General features: G+C 50.9%; 1 long non-coding RNA gene across 1 annotated transcript; it reads right to left on the bottom strand.

The window, feature by feature from the left end:
* Positions 1–437: 437 nt before the first annotated feature.
* On the bottom strand, positions 438–3,219 carry LOC141025581 (uncharacterized). The gene is made up of 2 exons (XR_012187440.1): positions 2,445–3,219; positions 438–2,336 (listed from the first exon to the last, which is right to left on the bottom strand). It is a non-coding gene; the product is annotated as an uncharacterized lncRNA (long non-coding RNA).
* Positions 3,220–5,526: the final 2,307 nt, after the last annotated feature.

Genomic DNA, 5,526 nt, shown 5'->3' with positions numbered 1-5,526 from the left:
ATCAAATCATGCATATAAGAATTAAGAGGAGATTCAAATAACATTCATAGATAAGCTGATCATAAATCCACAATTCATTGGATCTCGGCAAACACACCGCAAAAGAGTATTACATCGAATAGATCTCCAAGAACATCGAGGAGAACTTTGTATTGAGAATAAAAGAGAGAGAGAGAGAGAAAGCCATCTAGCTACTAGCTATGGACCCGTAGGTCTGTGGTAAACTACTCGCGCTTCATCGGAAAGGAAATGGTGTTGATGTAGAAGCCCTCCGTGATCGAATCTCACTTCGGCAGGACGCAGGAAAAGGCCCTTAGATGGGATCTCACGGGTACAAAAGGTTGTTGTGGCACCCCGGCTCAGAGAAACCGGAACGCTCCATATTCCAGCCCAGAGATCGAGGAGAAGTCTTCTGGAATACGGCACTACTTAGCATAGAACAAATCAGCTCTTTATTACAAGCTATGTGGATACAAGGGGATTACATCAGCACGGCGACACTATGCCTGCCACGGTTACTCCATGCAAGCAGCAGACCAACACGAATCAATGGAATAATTCTAGCAGCGGAACAGCGACGGCGGTGATGAACTCCACTCCGCAGGGACTCTGACTGGAACGCATATCCTAGCTCGCAAACAAGGGATCCACGGCAAACAAGCAATCAAATCCGGCATGACTTGCAAACTGGCATGACACGCCAGGTCAGTACATTGAATGTAGTTGCAAGCTCACAGCAACCAAGAGCAATCAAGACAAATGACAGCATGGCAATTACAGGTTAACAAGGATTAACATGATACTATCTGATCAACCATAGCATGAACAAGATGAACATGGTACAGCTAGAACAATACGAGCATGCATGAACATATTAATATTATCATACTAGCATGGAACATGATGAAACTAACATGCACCAACTTACTCTGCTCGGGTTACCTCATAACCATCACATGCATAAGCTTACCATCACGGACATCATACGATCATCTCAGGATCCAATCAAGCTTGGTATTACAATACCGTAGTAATCATTAATGACCACAAGGAGCTTGACCTTAACCCTTGACTCTCGAATAACACCACAAATATCCATCAACTCGGTATCCTCGATACCACGGTGATCATCTCACGATCACAATCAACCTCTTTCTCATCATCGAACCAGGGTTGTTATTAAGCACATTATTATTATTACTGTTGACCCATAGTGTGACCAACTACGAACTGGGCCCTTGTCCGCGGGCACGGCTACCGATAGATTAAAACACACTCTGCAGAGGTTAGCACACTGTACCCACATCACAGAACCCATGGCCTCGCACTCCCATTTGGGTGGACCAACGGTGTTCCGACCAAACCGATCTACTGCCATGACACTCTCCCGGCCTCTCCGACTAACTCCCCTCTGGGCTAAGTCATGGGTGGCCCCGTGCCTACCAAAGGCATCAACGGCCACCGTCGTGGCAAACAATAAACAGTCCCAAACGGGGACATGTGCACATAACCAAACTCGGGCTCACAAGGCTTATGTCGTCCTACCCGGCTAAGGTAGCGCCCGCGCATAACCTTCCCTCATTGGAGGCATCGGCGAGAGGCATGACAATAGACCCAGTTAGGACCTCCCCATAAAAGGCAAATGTGGCTGCACTGGTCAGCTCGATATGGTGGCCCCATGACTCAGCCAACAGTTATTCAAGTTCATTTAAGTCCGTTTAAACTTGAATGCAATAAGCTGAGCCATATTAAAATAACATGATGCAACTACAATGCATGAGCATGAACTCAACATAAGCATGGAGGTGCAACATAATCATCGAGCATAACCACAATGAAACATTAACCAAATGAGCATGGCAAACTGACCAGCATAACATTACACATGAGCATATCATGACCACTAGCATCACAAATAAATACCATGCCAGAACTTAACTAGAATACTAACCAGTAAGCATATAACCAACTGGATGCAAAGTAACATGCATAGCAACGGTACTTGATAATAGACGGTAAACATGCATCAGAAAGAACACCACTTCTACTGTTATCAAGCATGACATACGACAGAAATACTAGCAACTTGTACATGATAACCAGGTGCATAAAAACATAGCATGAAAGTAAACACAAATTCATAAGCATCACCAAAACAACGATGACCTTATCAAAACAAGCAAACATTTATTAAATATTCAAGTTGAAAACCATGGCTACTGCATGGCCATCATGCAAGTGGGTTTTGTGGCTTGCCTGGGGATGAAGGATACACCGGAGAGAAGCGCAGAGAGATTGCGGAAGAATCGCCGGAAAAGTTTCTCCCTCGGAGGGGGCTGATTAGGGGCAAGGGAAATAAGGTCATTTCCATTATGTCAGACCATAGTGAAAATGATAGGAACAAAAAGGGCTCGGCGATATGAAGATGTGGGCATTGGAATCACCTTGATCGGAGTTGCGAGCAAAAAGTTATAGCCCGACGAAGTTTAGGGACCAATCTGTAAAATAACTTCTACATACAGGCCCTTGGCTGGAAAAACAGAAAGTGTCTTTTAGAAAATACGTCTTCCGCACATATGAAACGTTTTTTAACCTAAGTTAAATGAAAATACGCCTTCTCATAAAGAAAGCGCACCAACAAAACTAAAATCAAAGAACGCTTTCAGAAGTTGAAAACGTGATATGAGAAAATCCGTTTCCACTTATCTGACAAGGCGGGGGCGGGGTCAACGTGTGTGGCTGCCAGGTGGGGTCTCGCAGGAGGTGGGGCCCGCCTGGTCCATGGTCGTCCTCAACCTCACTCCTGCCCGTGAGGCAGAGGCAGGGCATGCGGCGCCGGCGCCCGTCCCGACGACTGGGGCGGCCCCAGGCGGAGCTCTGACCACCGGACTGACCGGTGCGGAGTGGCGCATCTGACGGGAGGTAGCATGCTCGCCGGAGATCACTGAGACAAGCGGGGTCACGACCACGGCGGGCGGCGGCTTCTGGTGGAGTCGGGCAGGGCGTTGAGGTTTCTCTGATGGCGAGGCGTGGGGTTGGGGAGGCTCACAGGAGCACGCGGAAGCCAATGCTGGTGGTGGGAGGGGGAGAGGAGCTTCGGCTCGAGCTAATTTAGTCGGGCACCGGCGGCAGCTATGGTGGCAATGGAGGGCAAGGAGGGCGGTCCGAGCTCCGGGAAGTGGCTAGGCGAGGCTCTGGGAGTAAGGCGAGGCTGCTGGTGAGGTCGAGCAGCCTCGGGTGGCCTTAAATAGGCGGGGCGACGAGGGAGGACAAGCTCGACCGCGTGACACGTCGCCGGAGCCGCGGACGCATGGCCGGACGAGCTCGGTCGACGAAAGGCGACGGGGAGCAACAGGGGGCAGGCTCACGGGGCGAAAGAGGTCAAGGAGCACGGGGAGGACGACGACTCGGCTTCGGTTCGCCCGTGGACGCTCACTGTTCGGCGACGGGGACGAGTCACCGGTCGGCTACAGTTCGCCCGTAGCTACTACTTGTAGTGCAACGTGCCCTACTGACTAGAATAGCCAACTTTGAAGTAGCACTCACATACTAGCTTGGACTGAGCTGAAATTTGGTGTAGGTGGGCCATTTGGGCATATGAAGACTGTAAAAGTTTCATACCATTTGGATACACCAAAATAGTACTTGCTTCACAAAGCATCCCTCTAGACAGAATCTTAGTAAAATACTTGAGGGAAAATGGCTGAATGAAACGTGCCCAAATTTGGTGGAGATGGGTTATATGGGTAGGAGAAGTCTCAGGAAAAATTTCAGCCATAATGGAGCAATATAAAATATACTTGCTTCACTAACTGAAAATTTGGACATAAACAAAGAATTGATGCTAAGCTCACATGGATGCATTGTTACTATAATTCTGATCTTGGGTTCGTTCAACTACATGCACGGCCAGGTCATGTATGGCCAGTTGAGTGAGTTGGCTAGTTGTGTGCATGTGCGTGTGCATGCATAGTTGGTTAGTGGGTGCGTGGGTTAGTGGCACAAAACCAGGCCAGGTTTGTTGCCCCGGCTGTGTGCGTGCGTGAGGCTATTTCAAGAGCTTGCGTTGTGTGTAGAGCACTCTAGACGAGAGGCAAGATGTAGGATTCAGTGTGTAGGCTCCATGGCACCTAGCGTGTGTAGCCAGAGGTGCTAGTGTGTGTGTGTGTGTGCAGTTTGTGTGTGCGAGCTGTAGAGTGCCAAACCCAGTGAATAAAGGTTGCCAACATACAGGCCGGTTCGCGGCCGCGGCGTTCGTCGCCATTGCTCTGAGTTCGTGCTCGAGTTGGGTTATCTTGTGCGTATGGTTTCCGGATTTGCGCCAACAGTTGGTATCCTGAGCTTGGTTGTCTTGGGCAGGGTTCGCCGTGCCGGAGGCGTGCCGGTGATGACGGTGTTCACCGGCGGCTGCCCGAAGCTCTGGGCCGTGTGTCGGCCTATGGAGGTGCACGGCGCTGCGGCTGCTATGGCGGACGCGGAGGTGGCGCGCGGTGAATCCGCGGCGAGCGTGGCGAACATGGAGGCATCGGCTGTGGTGTGCGGTGAGTCCACGGCGTCTGGTGCAGTCGTGCTCGTCGGGCGCGTCGGGTGCGCGCGGGACGTGCGGGCCACAGAAGGACGCCAGGCGTGTGTCGCCGACGGGGAAGTAGCTCGGCATATGTCGCCGGAGTCGTGACGGAGCACGGTGCGACCGGCGTCAGTGCGCCAGGTCGGGTCCGTGGCGGTACGACCGGCGTGGTGCGCTAGGTCGGGTCCGTGGGCTGGGTCACGGTCATGGCGGCGACATCGACGGCATGAGCTACACCAACTCCAACGACGGTGAGCTGTTGGCACGTTACAACGACGGGCGGAGGCGCCCGGTGGCATCAGGTGGAATCAGTCTGAGAAAGAAATGCATGGCAAGTTCAGAATTAGGGGGAGTTTGTTAGTATAATTCTGATCTTGGGTTCGTTCAACTACATGCACGGCCAGGTCATGTGTGGCCGGTTGAGTTAGTTGGCTAGTTGTGTGCATGTGCGTGTGCATGCATAGTTGGTTAGTGGGTGCGTGGGTTAGTGGCACAAAACCAGGCCAGGTTTGTTGCCCCGGCTGTGTGCGTGCGTGAGGCTATTTCAAGAGCTTGCGTTGTGTGTAGAGAAGTCTAGACGAGAAGCAAGATGTAGGCTTCCGTGTGTAGGCTCCATGACACCTAGTGTGTGTAGCCAGAGGTGCTAGTGTGTGTGTGCAGTTTGTGTGTGCGAGCTGTAGAGTGCCAAACCCAATGAATAAAGGTTGCCAAGATACAGGCCGGTTCGCGGCCGCGGCGTTCATCGCCATTGCTCTAAGTTCGTGCTCGAGTTGGGTTATCTTGTGCGTATGGTTTCCGGATTTGCGCCAACATGCATTGCATGAGCTCAAGTCTTGAGGAGGGATTTGATTTGATGACATAAAGGACCATGCAAAATTTCAACTCAATTGGGTTAACCTAGCTACTACTTCCTTCACAAACAATTCCCTGAGACAGGAACTTTGAAAAATGGGTCAATT

This window comes from Aegilops tauschii, chromosome 6 (assembly GCF_002575655.3).
Source record: "Aegilops tauschii subsp. strangulata cultivar AL8/78 chromosome 6, Aet v6.0, whole genome shotgun sequence".
Classification (NCBI taxonomy): domain Eukaryota; kingdom Viridiplantae; phylum Streptophyta; class Magnoliopsida; order Poales; family Poaceae; genus Aegilops; species Aegilops tauschii.
This window is presented reverse-complemented; position numbering and strand designations above follow the sequence as displayed.